At 36.8% G+C, this 24,057-nt stretch overlaps 1 pseudogene; it reads right to left on the bottom strand.

The window, feature by feature from the left end:
- The window catches only part of LOC138845088 (large ribosomal subunit protein uL3-like), a 29,734-nt pseudogene extending 6,062 nt beyond the window's left edge, over window positions 1-23,672 (bottom strand).
- Window positions 23,673-24,057: the final 385 nt, after the last annotated feature.

Raw genomic sequence — 24,057 nt, 5'->3', positions numbered from 1 at the left:
TATGAGCTGTCTAGGCTATGGAAGCCCCTTGAGTTCACCGACTCTGAACTTGTTTAGTCAAGGCCGTATCACAGTGGAGGTTCCTTCCTCCCTTCAGAGAAAGGCGCCTCTCTCCTTGATGGCCTGTTCCTCCTGCTGGGGTCTTGTTCACCAGGATCTTTCATTTAGATTGTTTTTTGCCACCGTGTCATGGCTTCCCATGCCTGTGAGACTCTCATAGATCCAGCATTATTATTTACATATTGTCTGTCAGCAATGGTGGTTCAGAGTCTTCCCAAGAGTATAAAGTAAAGTAGCAAAGAGGTCCTAGAGCAGTATGACATAAAGTGCGCAATACACTCAACTTCCATGAGACAGATCATTGCATTTGCAGTATAGTCTGGCAATTCTCTGGCAGAGCCTATGAAAATCTATTCTGAGTTCTCATTGGTATATATTCATTGTTTCTTAAGGAATATATAAATCTAAAAAAGTGTCATCACAATGTAGTAATGTGTAGAGGTGGTATTTAGAAGACATCTAAACACACAAGCTATAATGCCTGGTAATACTGCACTGATAATAGTGTGAGAAATCTGAGGGCAATAGGAAGATTTTTCACAGAAAAATAAAAATTTAATCACAGAAATATAATGAAGAGAATTTCAAAAAAGGGAAGGGTACAGGTGAGTTCAAGGTAAATGTTCAATAAATCTTAAAAAAAATAGGGGCTGGCACTGTGGCATGGCGAGTAAAACCGCCACCTGCATTTCCGGCATCCTATATGGGCACCAGTTCTAGTCCTGACTGCTCCACTTCCAATCCAGCTCTCTGCAATGGCCTGGGAAAGAAGTAGAAGATGGCCCAAGTCCTTGGGCTCCTGCATCTGCATTGGAAGACCCTGAGGAAGCTCCTGGCTCCTGGCTTCAGATGGGCACAGCTCTGGCCATTGTGGCCAACTGGGGAGAGAACTGGTGGATGGAAGACCTCTCTCTCTCTGCCTCTCCTTCTCTCACTGTGTAACTCTGATGTTCAAATAAATAAATAAATCTTTAAAAAAAGATAAATGTTCAGAACAGGAAAAAAGAAATCAGATTAGTTTGGATTACTATAACATGCTTGGCAGACTCAGTGTCAGCCAAAGAGAGTTAAACTGTGTAGGGCTTGATTATATTACAATGTTGTTTTATCCTAAGAGAAATGAATAACTACAAGTTTTAGCCATGGTTAGGTTGATTAGATTTATAATTGGGATGGTAACTAGTGACAACCTGGAGATTTAATTAGGCTGTGTAGAGACAGAGAATCTTTATGAGGCTTTTATAATAACCAAATCACAACGCATGGACAACCTGCCTAGTAGCTGATAGCCAAAATTCCATATGTTCAAGCCCAACTCTATTGTTTAATCCTGTTAGATCACTTAACTCAATCATCTCTGAAGTGAGAATTACAACATCCACCTCATTGGGTTGTTATGAGATTAAATAAGTTAATAATTACAGTGTGCTTGATTCACTAAGTGGAAGAACTTTTTTTTTTTCAAAAAGTATTCATTAGAGCTAAGGAAGTATAAAGGAAGATTAAGATATAATTTTGAAAGCTCAGTAGTAAGCAGAATCAGGATCTGACAGAAAGTAAGTCAAAGCTGAGTCCAAATTTTGGGACCTGATGCTTGGTACTGTGAAATGAGATGGTTTATCTCAGGCATTATGGATATGGTTAGTTTTAGGGAGGGAACAAAACAAACTGTGTTCTATTTAATACTTTTTAATATTGAGATAGCTAATGGTAAAAATGAAAGTTTTGTGAATTATAAAATTGAGGCTTGCAACTTAGAATAAAGAATTCAATGGCAGATAAAAATTTATTCATTTAAAGGTTACATGTGAAGATGTAGCCTTTTAGGGGAGAAGTATTTAGTAAGAAGAGAACATGATTAAGTAAAGAAGCATCAAGAAAAAATACACTTTTAGGAATGGGTATAGGAAAAGGAGATGACAATCCATATTTAGAAAGGATATTTGGAGTGATAAGAGAAATAAGAACAAACAGAGTCACAGAAACCAAGGAGTTACTGAGTTAAAAAATAAGAGATGGGATCAATATGCCAGATCATGGGGGTTAAGTCCACTTGATTATAGACTGAAATGTGGCCCCTTTCTTGGCAACTACAAAGAAAGACTTTGGTGAAGAAAGTGATATTATGAAGACATAAAAATTAATGGGACATAAAATATACAGTAGCAGTGGGAGCTTATTCACAATAAAAATATTTAAGCATAGAAGAATTGAGGTAAAGGCGAAGTTAGTGAAGAACTCAATTCTATGTTATGAATTTGTAGAAATAGGATTATGAGTACTTTTTCTGTGGGAGTATGATTTGAACCTGAGTAGATGATGATACAGAATCAGAATCGTGAATGAATAAGTAGTATAGACAGCAGGGTTAATGTTGGAACATATGCACAATATTCTCTCAAATGGCAATTTAGGGATTCAGAGCAAAGCTGAAAACAAGCTAGACAAGTGTCAGTGATGAGGTGGTGTCGTTCGTACTTACACTACTTGGGACCATAGTTCTTCTTGAATACTTAGCTTGATGTCCTCCATCAGTTTTGGAAAACCATTTCTTTATGGCAAAATTGTTGAAACTAAAGTGAAAATCTGACAAAGAGAACAATTCAAAATACATATTGTCCTCAACATAGCAATAGTTACTTTTCAGAAGGAATAATGGAAGTCACTGAACAATAGAATTATAATTTTGAAGGGATGAAAAGAGATAAATTATGATTTATAAGTCCTCATACTAAGGAGTGAAAAAATTCTGATTTATAGTGCACACCAAAATCGTCACAACACAGAAAGAACTGTAAAATTACATGTAGTAAGTTTGGAGGCGATAAAATTTGGAATGATTAATAAAATATCCAAAATAAAGCAAGTTGAATGTGTGTGTAGGACATATGGGAAAAAATTAAATCTCATATTATTAAGCCTATGTATTTTAGAATCTGGAAAACATCATGCTGAGTGAATTAAGCCAATCCCAAAGGGACAAATATCATATGTTCTCCCTGATAGGTGACAACTAACCAAGCACCAAAAAAGGAAACCTGTTGAAGTGAAAGGGACACTATGAGAAACAGTGACTTGATCAGCCCTTGTCCTGAATGTTGATGTACAATTTAATACTTTATCCCTTTTAGTATTTTTTTTGTTCTAGTTAATACTATTGGTTGAACTCTTTAATTAACACACAATTATTCTTAGGTGTTAAAATTTAACTGAAAAGTGATCCCTGTTAAATATAACAGTGGGAATAAGAGAGGGAGGAGGTGTACAGTTCGGCATATGCTCAATTGGACTTGCCCCAAATGGTAGTGTTAGAAACGTGCCGGGGGATTCCAATTCAATCCCATCAAGGTGGCATATACCAATGCCATCTCACTAGTCCAAGTGATCAGTTTCAGTTCACAACTGATCATAATGATAGGATTAAGAGTCAAAGGAATCACATAAACAAGACTCGTGTCTGCTAATACTAACTGATAGAATTAAAAAGGAGAGAACTATCCAACATGGGAAGCAGGATACACAGCAGACTCATAGAATGGCAGATGTCCTAAACAGCACTCTGGCCTCAGAATCAGCCCTTAAGGCATTCAGATCTGGCTAAAAAGCCCATGAGAGTATTTCAGGCATGGAAAGCCAAGACTCTGGCAAAAAAACAAACAAACAAAAAAATAAAAAAAAGTGACCTAAATGAAAGATCTCTGTGAGTGAGATCTCAGAAGAATGGGCCATCAAAGAAGGAGGTACCTTTCTCTGAAGGGAGGAGAGAACTTCCACTTTGACTATGGCATTGTCTAAATAACATCAGAGTTGGCGAACTCAAGATGTTTCCATAGCCTTGGCAAATCATGACAAGAGCCTCGGGTGATTACAGACATCATAAATAAGGGTGTCAATTGTTAAATCAACAATGGGAGTCACTGTGCACCTGCTCCCCATGTAGGATCTGTGTCCTTAATGTACTATGTGAATTAACGGCAAAACTAGTACTCAAACAGTACTTTATACTTTGTGTTTCTGTGTGTTTGCAAACTGTTGAAATCTTTATTTAGTATATATATATACTAAATTGATCTTCTGTATATAAAGATAATTGAAAATGAATCTTGATGTGAATGGGACGGGAGAGGGAGAGGGAGATGGGATGCTTATTGGTGGGAGGGAGGTTATTGGGAGAAAAAGCCATTGTAATCCAAAAGCTGTACTTTGGAAATTTATATTTCATGAATGCTTCAGTTGCATGCAAAGATTATGATATTGTAAGGAACATAAAAACTCAACTCTATGTTATCCATAATAGGTATTCTTTATCAAAATAAGCTAAATACAATGGAATGGGAACAGTTTTATCAGGTAATTACCAACCTAAAGTAAACTAGTATACCTGAATATAGCAAACAAAAACCACTTCAAGCAATATTACTAATATTAAAAATAAGCATTTCATGGGGACAGTGCTGTGGCTCACTTGGTTAATCCTCCACCTGCAGCTCCGGCATCCCATATGGGCACCGGGTTCTAGTCCCGGTTGCTCCTCTTCCAGTCCAGCTCTCTGCTGTGGCCCGCGTGGGAGACCAGGAAGAAGCACCTGGCTCCTGGCTTTGGATCAGCACAGCATGCCAGCCGTAGTGGCCATTTGAGGAGTGAACCAATGGAAAGAAGACCTTTCTCTCTCTCTCTCTAACTCTACCTGTCAAATAAAAAAAATAAGCATTTCATGATCCAAAAAAAAAAAAAAAAGAGAAAGCTTTGATTTACCAGAATGACGCAATAATTCTAACTTTAAAGGAATTCATGTGTTCCTAAGACTAAAGAGCATGATGTTAAAAATAGTGAACATTTTGGTCACATTTCCATAACATTTTATTTTATTGTTTTTATCACAGACCCTGGTGGGCAATATAATGTTACCAATTAGCATCCTTCGGTTTAACCTTTTCGTATTTCTTGTAAAGGACACCTAGAAGTAATACAATCCCTCAGCTTTTTTGTTTCAAAAAATCATTGTCTTTCCTCCATTTCTGAAGGACAGCTTTGTTGGGTAAGGTATTCTTGGTTGAAATATTTTTTGTAAGCATTTTCAAGATATCCTCACACTCTCTACTTGCCTACAAATTTCTGCTAAGAAATTTACTCACAGACTTACTGAGATTCCTTTTTATGTGATGAGTACCTTTTCTCTTTCTTCTTTCACAATTCTCTCTTTGTCTTTAACTTTGGAAAATGATTAGAATATGTTTTAGTAAAGACTTCTTTGTGTCCAATCTATCTGGAGTTCTTAGGGATTCATGGATATCGGTTTTCATTTCTCTACTCAGATTAGGGAAGGATTAGTTCATTATTTCTTTAGACTTTCTTCCCCTTTCTCTTCATGTCTTCTGGAACCTCATAATAAGTATATTGTTTCACTTGATGTGCTCCCATAAGTCATGTCAGCTTTCTTCATTCTTGTTATTGTTGTACTATTTTTAAATGATCTGTCTTGAAGCTCTCTGACTTTCTGCTTGGGCTGAGTCTGTTGTCAAAACTCTCTATTGAATTCTTTAAATTTAGTCATTATATTGTTCAGCTCTAGAATTTTTTTATTTTATAGTTTGCCTTTGGTTGAACTTCCTATTTTGAGCATTGATTTCTTTTCCAATTTTACATGTACATACAGTTTATGTACAGCAAATAAGAAATCTCAGCTAACACATCTAATCAAATATATAAATAGTTCTATATCAAAATATATGAATATTCAAACTTGTTAAATTTTTTCTAGTATGAATTTAAAATTTTTTATTAGTAATTTTAATTTTTTATTTATACAAGGGAATAAATCTCATGTATTTCATATTTACAGTTTTCAAAGCATGTGATACTTCCTACTGTAACCTCTCTCCCTCCCTCACATCCACCATTCCTTCTCCTTCCTTCCTTACTAATTGCAAGATTAACTCTGCACTAAAGAATTCAACAAGTAGTAGGCAGAAAAAACACTGTTCCTTAAGAGTATAGACAAGGACTTTAACCAATAATCAAATCTCAAAATATCAATTTTTCTCATATATAATAAAGTTTTTCCTTGTATATTAGCACATATCAGGGAAAACATGGTATTTTTATTTTTGGACTGTCTTATTTCACCAAGAATAATGGTCTCCAATTGCATCCATTTTGTTGAAAAAGACAGGATTTCATTCCTTTTTATGGCACAATAGTATTCTATCATGTATATTTATCAATTTTTTTAAAACCAGTCATCAGCTGATGGACATCTGGGTTGATTCCATATCTCAGATATTGTGCATTGAGCTGCAATAAATATGGGGGTACAGATAACTCTTTCATATGCTGATTCAATTTCATTTGGGTAGTTACCCAGGAGTGGGATAGACAAGTCATATGGTAGATCTATTTTCAAATTTCTAAGGAATCTCCATACTGCCTTCCATAATGCTTGTACTAGTTTACATTCCCACCAACAGTGTATTAGGGTACCTTTTCCCCCAACATAGTTACTAGCATTTGTTATTTCTGGATATTTGGATGATAGCCATTCTAGTTGTTGTGAGGTAAAACCTCATTGTGGTTTTGATTTGCATTTCCCTGATGGCTAGTTATCCTGAGCTTCTTTGGATGTGCTTGTTGGCCATTTATATTTTATGCACTGAAAATTTCCTGTTCATACCCTTAGCCCATTTCTTAATTGGCTTGCTTTGTTGTTGTTGAATTTCTTGAGTTCCTTTTATATCCTGAATATTAATTATCAGTTTCACAGGTTGCAAATATTTTCTCCATTTTGTCTGTTGCCTCTTTGTTGAGTGTTTCCTTTGCAGTGTAGATGCTTCTTAGCTTAATGTAATCCCATTCATCTATTTTTTTCCTTTATTGCCTCTTTTCTAGGATCTTATCCAAGAATTTTTTGCCTACGCCACTCTATCGCAATGTCTCCCCTATGTTTTACTTCAGTAATTTGATGTTTTCAGGTCTTGGATTTAGATCCCTGACACACTGTGAGTTGATTTTTGTATAGGGTGTAATGTAGGGGTCTTGTTTCATATTTCTGCATGCAGAGATCCAATTTCCCCAACAATTTGTTGAGGAAACTTTCCTTTATCCAGGGAGTAATTATAGCTCCTGTATTGCTTTCCTGATTTTTAAAAAGTTATCCATGTGTGTTGTCTTATAACTCACTGACATTTCTGATGATTATTTTGAATTTTTGTCAGGAAGCTCCATTTCTTTTGTTTTGTTTTTGTGCTTATTTTTACTTGTGGTCCATTTTGTTCTTTCAGTAATGTCATGTGTTTCTATTACATTTCTCTGATCCTTCATGATCCCTATAGTCTTGTGTTGGAGTATGTGCATTTATGTACGGACTCATCCAGTCTTTATGTAATAGTCACTAGCTTTGTAGTCTATAAAGTCTACAAGGAGAGCATTTTACTAGATACCCTGGCCAGAAATTCAAAGAGGTGAGGCAACAGGAAGCAATCATGGTTCAGATCTGCTACAGATATTCACAGATCATTGGGTGGTCAGCCTGGTGAGGATCTGGATTATCTGCATGGGCCTAACTGAAGTGTGAATTGGTGGGCACCAGTCTGGCATTATGGTGGATCTGTTTCCTGAATCTACAGGGGCTGGACAAGCATGAGGATCCAGTGAGATGTGTGGGATTCAGCCTGATGTTCAGGTGAACCCAGCATGTAGTTCTTGGGGACCAAGATGACAGTGGAATGGCTCTGGAAGTTGGGTTCATGTATTTCTTCTTTTTTTTTAAAGAACCAAAATGACCCTAAGAGTAAGGAAAAGTTGAGGAAAATCAGAGGAGAATAATGTATGGGTTTTGTACAGCTGGAGTGAGTATGAGAAGGATAGGTAATTGAAAAATATTGAAAGTGCGGCTGTGCCTACTTACGTCCCTAACTGAAGTTTGAAAGATCATTTGAAATAAAATGGTCTTTGTCCATAAGAATTTAATTTACCACAACATTTCTAAATGAAGGAGCAGATGAAGAGAAAACAAATAGATTGATCCATGATTTGAGTAGTGCAATACTGGGCTTTCAAAAAGTTAAAAGAAAGAGAAAATAAAAGATATTATAAATTGCTTGATTAATCAAGCATGGATAGGGAATAAAGTAAAGAATACAGAGGGCTTATTTTATGGTGATTAAAAGCATAAACTTTATAGTCAGGCCTACCTAAGATCAAGGAGCATACTGGTAATCAACTTAAATTATCATTTTAAATGAAGCTGCTTCATTTCCCCAATTGAAAAAAATATCTATCTGTGGAAATTAAATCAGGAACTATATATAAAATCTAAGAAAAAGCACCAATATAGACCAACTAAACAAACTGAATAACTGGAGATTAAGAATAATTATGACCTCTGGCGATTGGATTAAGATGACTAGGGAGGGAGGGAGCTTGCTGCTCAAGTATAGAAGATAGCTTAAAACAAGTGGGAAGAGTGCAGTCTCAGGGAAGAGCTAGGGAGAAAACTGCAGAGGAAACTCTATGTATTGGAGGATACAGTGGATATACATGGAGGGTGAAGACTTGTACAACTTAAGACCCCACCAGCCGCGAGCCCCTGCACCAGTGTGGGAAAGCTAGGTGAGACCAGGCTGCAGCAGCCCAAGCCACTGGCGAAAAACAGCCTAAAGGGAATTTGGCTTGGAGCCCCATAGGGGATAATGTACCTGCCAAACTAGAGGAGAAAATAAAAAACAAAGGTGGGGAGTATGTTTTCTTTTTCCGAAATCATCCTGCAAAGGCATCCTATAATAAACAGACAGAGAGCAGGTGCCATTTTGGACATACTTAACAGTTGGGCCAGCTTGTGTTCTCACCCAGCGACCAGCCAAGTGGAAACTCTTGAGTCTGGTTTGGAGAACAGACAGGGGCTGGGTGCTCGTGACTGTGGGAAATTTGTGTGGGGGGGACTGTGAAAACACTGAGACTGCATGGGAGGATTCATGGTGTGGCTGGGACATTGGGAAGTCACTGTGGAAGGCTCCACATGATGAGGGCTCTTTGTTTACCTGGCAAGAGACATTGCTGGGAAATCTGAGCTTATACTGAGGACTGCACAGATCCTTTGTGTGGTCCTTGTGGCAGAGCAGATGAATAATAAGCTCAGGCACTCAACTCTTTCGAGGAGAGAAGCTCAGCTGAGTCTATACCAACAGACAAGAAAAAACCTCCTCGTTGATTAAAAAAAGAGAGATTTACCACACCAAACCTGGTTGTGTCACCTCAGACATGCCTGTCACCCTGCAGCACTGAACAGAGCTCCCTGGCCATGCCCACCACATGCCTCTAGGTATTCACTGAAAGCAGGCACTCTACTAATACAATCAGACATAATCCAAAAATAAAAGCTGCTGCAGCAAAAAATGAAGGAAAACATGAGTATCACCACAAATGCCGAATAACAAATAAATCCATGAAACAAGAACAAGGAAGACAACATGTCACCCCTAAAAGAACACAACACCTCAATACTAGATTGTGAAGATGATGAGATTGAAGAAATGCCAGAAATGGGGTTCAAAAACTTGATCATAGGATTACTTAGAAGTAATCAGAAGCAAATGCATGAACTAATGAAATACTTACATGACATGAAAGAAAATTTCTCCCACAAAATGCAGATCTTAAAAGAGAAATCAAAATGAAATCTTGGAAATGAATAACTCAATAGAACAAATAAAAAATTCAGTGGAGCAGGCCAACTCTCTGCTGTGGCGAGGGAGTGCAGTGGAGGATGGCCCAAGTGCTTGGGCCCTGCACCCCATGGGAGACCAGGATAAGTACCAGGCTCCTGCCATCGGATCAGTGTGGTGCGTCGGCCGCAGCGTGCCGGCCGCGGCGGCCATTGGAGGGTGAACCAATGGCAAAGGAAGACCTTTCTCTCTGTCTGTCTCTCTCACTGTCCACTCTGCCTGTCCAAAAAAAAAAATACAGTGGAGCACTTTAACAACAGAATTGGTGAAGCAGAAGAACAAATACCCAACTTAGAAGATGAAGAACAGGAAATTATACAGTCAGACCAAACACAAGAAGATGAAATTAGAAAACTAAAAAAACAGTGTTGAGAATCTACAGGATACTATCAAATGACCCAACATACTGGTTCTAAGAGTGCCTGAAGGTGAGGAAAGGGAAAGGATTAGAAGGTATTTTTAGTGAAATAACAGAAAATGTCACCAATTTGGAATAAGAAAGGGATATCCAAGTATAGGAAGCACATAGAACTCCTAATAGACATGACTAGATAAGATCTTTACCACAAAACACTGTAGTCAAACTTTCCACAGTAAAATGTAAAGAAAGATTCTAAAGAGATGCCAGATTACGTTCAGAGGATTCCTAACTAGACTCACAGCGGACTTCTCATCAAAAACCCTACAGACTAGGAGAGAATGTTGAGATATACTCCAAGTCTTAAGAGAAAAAACTGTTAACCCAGAATACTACACACTGCAAAGCTCTCATTTATGTATTCAGGTGAAATAAAGACCTTTCATGACACAGAATCTGAATTTGTCATCACCCATCTAGCCCTGCAGAAGATGCTTAAGGATGTGAGGCACACAGAAAAACAGATACATGGTCATCATGATAGAAGAAGGTAAAGGAAGGAAAGCCCCAGTAAAAGTACAAAGGAAATCCAAAGTAAAAAATAGGAATATTTATGGAAAAATGGCAGAGCAAAGTTGTTACTTATCAATAGTCACCTTGAATGTAAATGGCCTCAACTCTCCAGTTAAAAGAAACAAACTGGCTGAATGGATTAAAAAACAAAACCCATCTATTTGTTACCTACAAGAAACACATCTCACCAACAAAGATGCACAGAGACTGAAAACAAAAGGATGGAAAAAGATATTCCATGCTAACAGAAAACAAACAAGAGCTGGTGTAGCCATCCTAATATAAGACAAAATAATCTTTAACACAAAAAAATGTTTGAAGAGACAAAGAAGGACACTTTATGTGATTTTATGATTAAGGAATCAATTAACAGGAAGATGTGACTATAATAAATATATATGCACCTAATTATAGGACACCTCGTCATATAAAAGAAATATTAAGTGATTTAAAGGGAGATATATACTCAAATACAATAGTAACAGGAGATTTCAATACCACATTTTCAGCAATGGACAGAACAACCAGACAGAAAATCAGCAAAGAAACAGCAGATTTAATCGATACTATAAGCCAAATGGACCTAACAGATATCTAAACAGAACTCTTCATCCTACAGTTGCAGAATATACATTCATCTCGTCTGTGCATGGAACTCTCTCTAGGATTGACCACATGCTTGTCAATAAAACAACTCTCAACAAATTCAAAAAAATTGAAATCATTCCATGCATCTTCATGGACTACAATGCAATGAAGCTGGAAATCAACAACTCAGGAATCTCTAGAACATATGCAAACACATGAAGATTGAACAACATTCTCCTGAATGAACAGTGGGTCATTGAAGAAATGAAAACAGAAATCCAAAAATTTCTGGAAACAAACAAAGATGACAATTCAACACATCAAAACTTATGGGATATAGTAAAAGCAGTGTTGAGAGGAAAGTTTATAGCAATCGGTGCCTACATCAAGAAATTGGAAAGGCACCAAATGAATGAGCTACCAATGCATCTCAAGGATCTAGAAAAACAGCAAACCAAACCCAAAACTAGTAGGAGAAAATAAATGATTAAAATTAGAAAAATAAACAAAATAAAACCAAAAAAATTACAAAAGATCAGCAAAAAGAAGCGATGGTTTTTAGAAAAAATAAAATTGATACAACAATGGGCCAATGGCAGAGAGATGACTCAAATCAATAAAATTAGAGATGCTGAAGGAAATGTAACGATAGACATCAAAGACATAAAAAGAATCATCAGAAAGTACTACAAAGAGCTGTATACCAAGAAACTGGGAAACCCAGAAGAAATCGATAGATTACTGCACACATACCATATACCTAAATTGAGCCATGAAGACATGTAAAACCTAAACAGATTCATTAGCAAGACAGAAATTGAATCAGTAATAAAGATTCTCCACACAAATAAAAGCCCAGGACCAAATAGCTACACTGCTGAATTCTACCAGACATTTATTGAAGAGCTAACTCCACTTCTCAAGTTGTTCAAAACAATTGGAAGCAACAGAATCCTCCCATATTCTTTCTATGAAGCCAGCATCATACTCATTCCTAAACCTGAAACATAGAACAGAGAAAGACAATGACACACCAATTTCTCTGATTAACACAGCTGCAAAAATCCTCAACAAAATTCTGGCCAATGGAATCCAACAACACATCAGAAAGATTATTCACTCAGACGAAGTGGGATTTATCCCTGGTATGCAAGGATGGTTCAACATTTGCAAATCAATCAATGTGATACCTAACATTAATAAAAACATTAACATTAATTATTATTAACAAAAACATTAATAATAAAAACACCTAACATTAATAAAACTGAAAAACAAAAACCATATGATTATCTCAATAGATGCAGAGAAAGCACGTGAAAAAATACAACACCCTTTCATGACAAAAACTCTAAGTAAATTGGGTATAGAAGGAACATTTCTCAACACAATCAAGGCAGTTTATGAGAAACCCATGGCCAGCATGCTACTGAATGCACAAAGTTGGAAGTACTCACACTGAGATTCCAGAACAAGATACTGATGTCCATTCCCGCTATTGCTATTCAATATTGTACTGCGATTTCTAGCCACAGCCACTAAACAAGAAAAAGAAATCAAAGGGATCCAAATTGGGAATGAGGAAATCAAACTATCTCTATTTGCAGATGACATGATTCTATACATAGGTGATCCAAAAGACTCTACCAAGAGACTATTGGAACTCATAGAAGAGTTTGGTAAAGTAGCAGGATATAAAATCAATACATAAAATCAACAGGTTTTGTATTCACAGACAATGCCATGGCTGAAACAGAACTTCTAAGATCGTTCCTATTCACAATAGCTACAAAAAATCAAATACCTTGGAATAAATTTAACCAAGGATGTCCAAGATCTCTATGATGAGGATTACAAAATAATAAAGAAAGAAACAGAAGAAGATACAAAAAAAAGGAAAAGTCTTCTGGGTTCATGGATTGGAAGAATCAATATCATCAAAATGTCCAGTCTTTCAAAAGCAATTTACAGATTCAATGTGATACTAATCAAAATACCAAAGACATTCTTCTCAGATCTAGAAAAGGTTATGCTGAAATTTGTATGGAAACACAGGAGACCTCAAATAGCTAAAGCAGTCTTATATAACAAAAAGAAAGCTGGAGACATCACAATACCAGATTTCAATACATACCTCAAGGCAGTTATAATTAAAACAGCATGGTACTGGTACAAAAATAGATGGACAGACCGATAGAACAGAATAGAAACACCAGAAATTAATCAAAACATCTACAACCAATTTATATTTGAGCAACGAGCTAAAATAAGTCCCAGGAGCAAGGATGGTCTCTTTAACAAAAAGTGCTGGGAAAACTGGATTTCCACATGCAGGAATATGAAACAGGACCCCTACTTTACACCTTACAGGAAAATCCATTCAAAATGGGTTAGAGGCCTAAATCTATGACCTGATACCATCAAGTTACTAGAGAACACTGGAGAAACCCTGCAAGATATTGGCACAGGCAAAGAGTTCTTGGATAAGACCCTGAGGCACAGGCAATCGAAACTGAAGTTAACAAACAGGATCATAGCAAATTGAGAAGCTTCTGTACTGCAAAAGAAACATTCAGGAAAGTGAAGAGCCAACTGACAGAATGGAAGAAATTATTTACAAACAATGCAACTGATAAAGGATCAAAAACCACAATATATAAAGAGATGAAGAAACTCTACAACAACAAAACAAACAATCCAGTTCAGAAGTACCAAGGACTTTGAAAGACATTTTTCAAAAGAGAAAATCCAACTGGCCAACAGAAGCTTGAATAAATGCTCAGGATCACTGGCCATCAAGAAAATGCAAATCAAAATCACAATGAGGTTTCACCTCACCCCGGTTAGAATGGCTTTCATACAGAAATCAACAAACAACAAATGCTGGTGAGGATGTGGGAAAAAAGGTATCCTAATTTACAGTGAGTGGGAATGTAAACTAGTAAAACCACTATGGAAATCAGTTTGGAGACACCTCAGAAATCTGAATATAGACCTACCATATGACCCAGCCATCCCACTCCTGGGAATTTACCCAAGGGAAATGACATCAGCAAATAAAAGTGTTATCTGCACCCCCATGTGTACTGCAACAATATTCACAATAGCCAAGACATGGAATCAACCTAAATGCCTGTCAACTAAAGACTAGATAAACTAATTATTGGATATATACTCTAAGGAATACTACACAGCAGTAAAAAAAAAGAAAGCTGGTCATTTGCAACAAAATAGATACATCTGGAAAACATCATACTTAGTGAAATAAGCCAATCCCAAAGTGACAAATACCATATGTTCTCCCTCTTCTGTGATAACTAGTAGAGCACCTAAAAGGAAATCTATAGATGTGAAACTGACAATTGTGAAGCAATGTCTTGAACAGCCCTTGTCTTGATTGTTGAGGAATTTTTTTTTTCCTTAATGGATACTGGGACTGGGAATGGGAGAGGGAGGAGGTGGGGTGGGAGTGGGAGTTGGAGTGGGAGTGGGAGCATGGGTATCATGGGAGGAATCCATATATTCCTGAAGCTGTACTTATGATATTTGTACTTATTAAATAAATGGTTTCTTTGGGGGAAAAAGAATAAATATCCATTCTTTTTTTGTTTTTTTTTTTTTTTTGAAAGGCAGAGTGGACAGTGAGAGAGAGAGAGACAGAGATCTTCCTTTGCTGTTGGTTTACCCCTCAATGGCCGCTGCGGCCGGCACACCATGCTGATCCAAAGCCAGAAGCCAGGTGCTTCTCCTGGTCTCCCATGCGGGTGCAGGGCCCAAGCACTTGGGCCATCCTCCACTGCACTCCCAGGCCACAGCAGAGAGCTGGCCTGGAAGAGGGGCAACCGGGACAGAATCCGGCACCCCGACAGGGACTAGAACCCGGTGTGCCGGCGCCACAGGTGGAGGATTAGCCTATTGAGCCACGGCCATTCTAAGTATCCATTCTTATACAAGATAGGATAAAGGATACATCGGCAGGAAGTATAGGTGAAGTCATAGAAGATTTTAGAAGTAGCAATTTTTGAAGGCTTTCTTTAAAGATGTTTTTAATTGGAGAACATACACACACGCATACACGCATAAGAGAGAGAGAGAGAGAGGCAGAGAGAGAGAGAAAGAGAGAGAGATAGAAAGAAAATTTCCATTTATTAGTACACTTACTCCCCAAATAGCTCAGGGCTGAGCCACACCTAAATTAGGAGCCTGGAACTCCATCCAGTCTCCCACATGGAGGGCATCACACACTTAGGCCATCAAGTGTTGCTTTCTCAGATACATTAGCAGGAAGCTGGATTAGAACAAGTATATCTGGAACTCAGATTGGCACTCTGATATGAAATGTTTATGTAAATGGTGGCTTAACCTGCTGTGCTACAAAACCAGTCCTCAATTAATTTAATTTAAAGAAAAAATAGGAATATGGCCCTACAAATAAAAATCCCAAACCATAAATAAAAGTTATTAGAATCATGGATTCAAATTCTACATTCACATAGTTAACATACTTGTACGTCTCCAATCTTCCCAAGGAGTAAGAAAGTATATAAATTATTTTGAAGATTTTTGGCTCTCTTTGGTAACAGAAACTTATTTTTCCTTAAATTTTAAAAATTCCCAGATTTGTTGCTATTTCTGTTCATCAATCCTATTGTCACATCAATTTTTCACTTATGGACACTTAGCATGAAGAAAATTATAGAGGTCAGAAGGCAAGAAGCATGAAATATTACACTGAGCTGTGCTAGTTTGACACATGGCTTGTTAATATAGAATTATGACAATGAACTATTTCTGATACTCATTGTTATAACAAATAGCACATTTTTTAAGGCTTCAAGAAGAGGTGACCTAAGTTCATATGAATCTCAAAAGGTTCAGTTCAGTTCAGGGAAAGGTTAAGTTTGATTTTATTCTCTGAATTGGCTTGCCAAACCCTAATTACAATAACAGACACTATTTTGCAAACTTGGAAAAGGTTTCATTTACATGACAGATATAAGAATCAAATGTTATCTTCTTTTTTCATTTTGTCTTTTAAATACTGACTTCAATAAACAAATAAGAAGGAATTATGAAGACGATCATAAGAAGCAAAAACACTGCACTTTTTAAGTTATTAAATTGTATGACTCTCTACTGATATAGGCAAATCAAAGTCTTTACTAAAAGTTAACCCTTGGAAAGGGGAAGATGTGCTCTTGTTTACGGTTACAATTACTCTACTAAAAACTTCGGTTCCATGATGATACAAAACTCATTATAATGGAAAAACAACTTATTCCTAAAAGAAAATATCATATATTATAATTTGAAAGTATTTTCCTTGCTTGATTACCAAATGTAAAAACAGCCATTATTGTTATTATTCTTCCTTTTGCCCAGGATGTAGCAAGGAGCTGAAGATATACAGGAATATGTTGATGAGAGTCTTATCTACCTATCTTTGCAAATTCTGCTCATGATTTAGCCTGGAAAGGTAAGAAATAAATTCTGCAACTTCTCCTCTGCTTGACCTTCATTCTCTCTTTGTTTAGAACTTATCATATAGCAAAAGGATTTCCTGTAAATTATTTATGAAATCACAGAACACGTCATGTTTACTTGCATAATTTTCTCGCCCAAAAATAGAGATCAATTAAGAAAGAGGGAGAGGTGGAAAATGTGTGCAAACATCTTGGTTTTAATATGTGGTTATGCTCTGACAACCTTCATTAATCTTTGCATGGCCCCATGTAATAGGGCTTGTGGAGTCATCCTGCTGTTATTTAAAGACCAATCTGAACATTCTTATTTATCTCAAACCATATCAAAGCAAACCAAACCACAAATCTGATGCTAAGTCCTTGAAAACGGACAATGATCTTTAAAGTTGATTTCTGTAGAGATGATAGGATGGTTAGCAGACAAATAAAAGAAAGATTTCAAAATTTCTCTATAAATGCTTATCTCTTTGCTTCAAACTTCTGGTTTTCACGACCTCCAGATCACATGTCTCTTTTTCCTTTACCTTGAACTTCATTACTGAAGTCCTGATTCTGTCCCATGATAGAGGGCATTTGGGCCAAGCCCTTAAAAACCTTTCTTAGTGTTCATACTTATAAACCAGAGATACTAATGATATATACTTCCTAGTCCTGAAGTAAATATTAGGTGAGGTAGTAGATACAGATTTAGAATAGCTCCTGACACATAGTAAGCACTTAATAAGTGTTGATTGCTATTGTTTATTATTATTATGAGGGATTTTAAACATAAGGGTCAAATCGTTGTTTCACTTAAAAGTAGTGGGAGACATTCCAGCTCAAGGAACTCTGAATTGTTTAAAATACTGGAATAGTACTGCTTACTTCAATCTGCTTTTAGTTTGTTGCAGTTTCAACCTCACATTTTTGTACTTTGAAAGAAATTTTATTTATTTACATTTAATTTGGAAGGCAGAGAGATGGAAAGAAATATTTCACTACTGATTTACCACCCAAATGCTCACAACGACCCTTTGTGGGCCAGTCAAAAGCCTAGTCCAGGAAAAGGATCTGAATCTGGGTCCTAAACATGGGTAGCAGGGACCCTAGTACTTGAGCCATCACTGGGTACTTCTAAGGGTCTGCTTAAGCAGGAAGCAGGATCAGCAGCAGGGGAGCTGGGTGGAATCAGTACTCCAGTATGAGATGTGGGCAGCCTCAGCTGTACTGTAACTACTGGGCCAAATGCCCACCCTATACCTGGCATTTTAAAAGGAATTTTTTTTTAAGATTTACTTTATTTATTTGAAAGACAGAGTTACAGAGGAAGGTAGAGACAGAGAGAGAGGTCTTCTATCCACTGGTTCACTCCCCAGATGGCCACAATGGCCAGAGCTGTGCCGATCTGAAGCCAGAAGCCAGGAGCTTCCTCCAGGTTTCCCATGTGGGTGCAGGGGCCCCAGGACCTGGGCCATCTTTTACTGCTATCCCAGGCCATAGCAGAGAGCTGGATCGGAAATGGAGCAGCCGGGACTAGTACCGGCACCCACATGGGATGCTGGCACTTCAGGCCAGGGCTTTAATCCGCTGCACCACAGTACCGGCCCCTAAAAGGATTTTTCCATAATTGTAGCTCAACTTGAAATATTTTGGCTTCTATCTCTTAATTTTATTGGCTTCCTTCATTTTTGTTTTTATCTTGGTATTCATTTTTTTCTAGTTTTTTAAAAAAATTCTTTTTCCTTTGACTTTAAATACCATATCCTTTATTTATTTGTTAATTCACATATTTATTATATTTCATTTGTTTTTCACAGGCTTTGGAGTATTCTAAAATATTTTAAAACTAATAGAAAGGCTTATGAATATTTACTAATTGTTTTGTATTCAAGGCACTAGTCTAAGGGTTTCACATGGATTATTTAGGTAGTCCTCACAACGGTCCTTTGAGGTAAGTGCTATTATTATTCCATTACACAAATAAGAGATACTTCCCTGAGATTCATAGTACTCTATGTTGTATTGGAGTATAAGTTCACTTTAATCTATTTAATCATCTGATTTTAGTATATTATTTTTAATGTGAGCTATTATTTTATAGTTAACAATGACAAATAATTTGGTATGATGGAAGAATTGTAGCACTGAACACATGCTAAACATTACATACATGGATTTATGTACATCTTCAAGTTGTCACTCTAGATAGAGGAGAAAGAGTAAGATACAGTCTGCTAGCATTGTTACAGGAAAGTCTTGAGTAGATTTTGATTGCTCCAAATTTCTATTCCTTTTTTAATAAGATTTATTTATTTGAAAGGCAGAGATACAGAGAGATGAGAGTTAGAGAGAGTGAGAGTGAGAGAGAGTGAGTCTTTCATCTGCTGGTTCACTCCACATGTGGCTGCAAAGGCCAGGACTGGGCCATGCCTAAGCAAGGAGCCAGGAATTTCCTCCAAGACTCCCACATCTGGGCCATCATCCATTGCTTTTCCCAGCACATTAGTAAGGAGCTAAACTGGAAGTACAGCAGAGGACTCAAACCAGCACACATGTGCGATGCTGACACTGCAGTGGCTGAAGAAGTTGGCTAATTCTGAATTTCATGTGGTAGGATTTTAGGATAAAACTACCTCTATGATGACAGGTGCTGATAGACCTTTAGTAGAGTAATACTGTTGGTAGTGCTGAAACTGTATATGAAATGGTTTCTCTTTCTGATTATAAATTTAATATCTTGAAAAAAAATTCTGAATGGTTTTAATCATCTTCCTAGAAGATTTGGATTATATAAAGATCACTGTATATATTGATCCCAATTTAATGTTGTTACCATCAGTTCCTAACCCTTACAAATGAAGGTCCAATGTTGTGAAATGCCTTTCTGTTTAGTGGCATTCAACTGATAATATCAATCAATTTTGACCTATATTATTATTATTCTCCAAACAACCTGTTTGTTTCTCTTGTTGCATTTGATTCCATTTCCCAGCTCTACAATAAATCTTCCCCTGTGCAGTTATCTTAATACAGAAAATTTATAAAAGACTTTTCTACCAAAAGCCAGGTTGGAACCCTTCTAATGTTGTTCAAAGGAACTAGGTTTGCCAGTTTGAGACTGAATCAATAAACTAGTATCCACAATTCCAAGTAATTCTAAACTCTAAAAAGCTAGTAGTTTAATCATTACTAACCCTGTGTGTATCTTTGGGAAGGAGCTAGCTTTTTTTCTTGGAATAAAACTATGTCAGATCCTAAATGCACAGATACTGTCTTCATCATTTTTGTGTGAATAAATATCCTCTAGTTTGTGTGTCTTTTAAAGCATGATTCCAGGAATTCAAGTGTAATGTGATACTAGTGCATATCACCTTTATTAACGATGCCTAACCATCAATTAACCTCTGGCTGGCAGTCACATTCCAACGTCAACTAGCCCAAACCTAGACTGTAGTTATAATTTCCCAAATATGTTATAGTTAATCTGTTTTTTTTAAAAAAAACATTTTATTAAAACATTAAGTATACAGAAAAATGAGCTTTTTCATTCTAGTCACAGAATCAAAAGAACAAAACATTTAGTTTCCCGAGAGTCTTCACAATGACCCTCTTCATTTCTTCTTCTTTTTTAATGTGAGAAGGAAGAATATATTGTCATTTACATAGTATGATTCAGTGAAGCAATATTTATTGATATACCAAATGAAATGAAATCCACTTTTTTAATAATCTCTCTATATGTGAACTACCACAGATAAGAGGAAATCATATTTGTCTTTTTGTGTCTGGCTTATTTCACTTAGCATAATAATCTCCAGTTTCATCATTTTGTTGCACATATCTTGACTTCATCATTTTTATGGTTGACTAATATTTCAGTGTGTTTATGCAATGCATTTTCTTTATGCAATCATTGGTTGATAGACAGCTAGGTTGATTCCTTATCGTAGCAATTGTGAGTTGAACTGCTGTAAAAATGGGAATGCAAGTAACTCTTTCATACGCTGACTTCATTTCCTTTGGATATGTTACCAGAAGTGGGACAGCTGGGTCATATGACAGATCTATTTCTGGTTTTCTGAGACATCTCCTGACTGCTTTTCATAATGGTTATACAAATTCACATTCTAACTAACACTGAGTTAGGATATTTTCTTCTACACATCCTCTCCAGCATTTGTTATTTTTTGACTTTTGGATAATAGCCATTCCATCTGGAGTGTGATGATATCTCAATGTGGTTTCATTTGCATTTCCCTAATGGGTAGTCATTCTGAGCATTTTTCACCTGTCTATTGATAAGTTGTATTTCATCCTTTGAAAAATGCCTGTTCATATTCTTTGCCCGTTTCTTAATTGGATTGTTTTATTGTTGTTGAGTTACTTGGGCTCCTTATATTCTGGGTATTAATCCTTTATTGGATACATAGTTCGCAATATTGTTTCCCATTCTGAAGTTGCCTGTACATTTTGTATCCTATATTGTGAAAAATCTTCTTAGCTTGAAGCCATCCTCTTTAATTGTTGTGCTTTTATTGCCTGTACTTCCAGGGTCTTATTTCATTATAGGGATCTTCCACATCTGGTTCAGCTTATCTCAAGGTATTTAATTTTTCTCTTGTTGCTATTATGAATGGGACTGGTCTTACAAGTTCTTTCTCAGCTACAGCATTGTTGATATATAAAAAAAGTTACTGATTTATGTGTGTAAATTTTATATACTGTAATTCTGCCAAATTCTATTATGAATTATAATAGCCTCATAGTTGAGGCTTTTGGTTACCCCATATAAAGGATCATATCATCTGCACACTGGGATAATTTTATTCTCTGCTTTCAAATTTGTAAAACTTTGATTTTTTTTCTTACCTAATGACTAAACAACTTCCAGAAATATATAGAATAATAGTAGTGACAGTGTGCATCCTTGTCTGGATCTGGATCTTCATGCACATGTTTCCAGCTTTTCCCCATTCAATATTATACTGGCTGTGAGTTTATCATCTATTGATTTAATTATGTTGAGGTATCTTCGTTTTACACAGATTTATTTTATTCATTTGAAAGACAGAGTTGAGAGAGAGGTAGAGACACAGAGAGATAGAGGTCTTCCATCGGCTGGTTCACTCCCCCAAATGGTTACAATGACTAGAGCTCAACTGATCTGAAACCAGGAGCCAGGAGCTTCTTCTGGGTCTCTCACGTGGGTGCAGGAGCCCAAGGTCTTGGGTCATCATCCACTGCTTCCCAGGCACATTAACAGGGAGCTGGAACAGAAGCAGAGCAGCTGGAACCTGAACGGGTACCCATGTGGGATGCTGGCACTGCAGATCAGGGCTTTAACCTGCTGCACCACAGTGCTGGCCCCTATATAAAATTGTTAAAGGTTTTTTTTTTTTTTCTCTATTATGAAAGGATGGTGTGTTTAATCAATGCTTTCTCTGCATCTATGAATAAAATCATATGGCTTTGAATCCTTCTTTTCGTTGATGTGATATATTATTTTTATTAATCTGCATATATCGAATCATCCTGGCATCACTGGGATAATTCCACTTGGTCTGGGTAGATAATCTTTGTGATATGTTGTTTGATTTTTTTTTAGTATTTTGTTTAAGACTTTTGCATCTATGTTCATCAGGAATATTGGTCTATGGTTCTCTTTTTTGGTATCTTTCTCCGGTTTTGGAATTAAGGTAATTCTGCTCTCATATTAAGTGTTAACGGGTTCCTTCTCTTTCAGTTGTTTTGAATAGTTTAAGAAGAATTGATGTTAGTTTTCATTAAAAGTTTGGTAAAATTAAGCAATGAAACCATCTGGTCCTGGGATTTTCTTTTTGGGAGACTCTATTACTGATTCAATTTCAGTCTTGGTTATTGGTTATTCAGGTTTTCTTTTTCTTTTTTTTTTTTTAAACTTTTATTTAATGAATATAAATTTCCAAAGTACGACTTATGGATTACAATGGCTTCCCCCCATACCGTCCTTCCCACCCACAATCTGTCCACCTCATCTAGATTTCTTGTTGGCATATAGCTGTTTGTCATAATTCCTAATTATTCTTTGTATTTTTGTGCCATCAATTGTATCATCTTTTTCAATTTCCAATTGTATGAATTTGGATCTTGCTTGTTTATTTGATAGTTAGGCCAAAGGTTATCAATTTAAATTTTTTTCAAAAAACATTCATTTCATTGATTTTCTGCATAGTTTAAAAATTTCTATTTTTTCTAAAATTTATCATTTCTTTTCCTTCTACTTTGGGTTTGGTTTGTTCTTGTTTTCTTAGGTACCTGAAATGAAAGAGGTGGTTCACAACACAGCCAGAAGCAATGTGTCCTCTCTCCTCACCGTCCCATGGAGTAACCTCTTTCCTGTTCTGTCCATTCTCCACTGAAAACTTTTCTCAGTAAGTTCCCTGGGAATGTGGTCCTTCCTTTGTTTTTCTTTATTTTTTTTTATTTTATTATTTATTTATTTATTTTGACAGGCAGAGTGGACAGTGAGAGAGAGAGACAGAGAGAAAGGTCTTTCTTTGCCATTGGTTCACCCTCCAATGGCCGTCATGGCTGGCGTGCTGTGGCCGGTGCACCGTGCTGATCCGATGGCAGGAGCCAGGTGCTTCTCCTGGTCTCCCATGGGGTGCAGGGTCCAAGCACTTGGGCCATCCTCCACTGCACTCCCTGTCCACAGCAGAGAGCTGGCCTGGAAGAGGGGCAACCGGGACAGAATCCGGCGCCCTGACCGGGACTGGAACCTGGTGTGCCGGCGCCGCAAGATGGAGGATTAGCCTAGTGAGCCGCAGCGCCGGCCCCTTTGTTTTTCTGATATCTCTCTATTGCTGAAGTCAGTGCAACTTCTCACTATTCAATCATCTGGGCTCTCCTACCACGTTTCTATACTTACCTCATTATTCGTCTTTTTTTTTTTTTTCAAGAGCTGTTTTATTCATTCTTAAATTTGAGTGATATGGCTCAGAATCCAAATGTTGAGATATTTCAATTCTAATTTTATCAAGCAATACACTAGGTATTTCTATCACTTAATATTGGCAGCACTGATGGACTATAGATCTTCAATCTTTTCATTCAAATTACTGAGTCCATTCTTAAAACTGCCTTCATGCCCATGACCATTTTCTTCATTGTCTTCAGATCTTTGCTCAAATGTCCTCTTTTCATCAGGATCTTCTTGGAACAATCTTTAAAACGATAACTTATTGCTCCCTTTCCCATCCTAAAATAACCCTAATATCCTTAGCCCCTTCTATTTTATTTTCTCCAAGAAAAGGGCTCA

Source organism: Oryctolagus cuniculus, chromosome 13 (genome assembly GCF_964237555.1).
Source record: "Oryctolagus cuniculus chromosome 13, mOryCun1.1, whole genome shotgun sequence".
Lineage (NCBI taxonomy): Eukaryota > Metazoa > Chordata > Mammalia > Lagomorpha > Leporidae > Oryctolagus > Oryctolagus cuniculus.
Note: the sequence above shows the minus strand (reverse complement) of the source record. Positions and strands in the feature narration are given on the sequence as shown.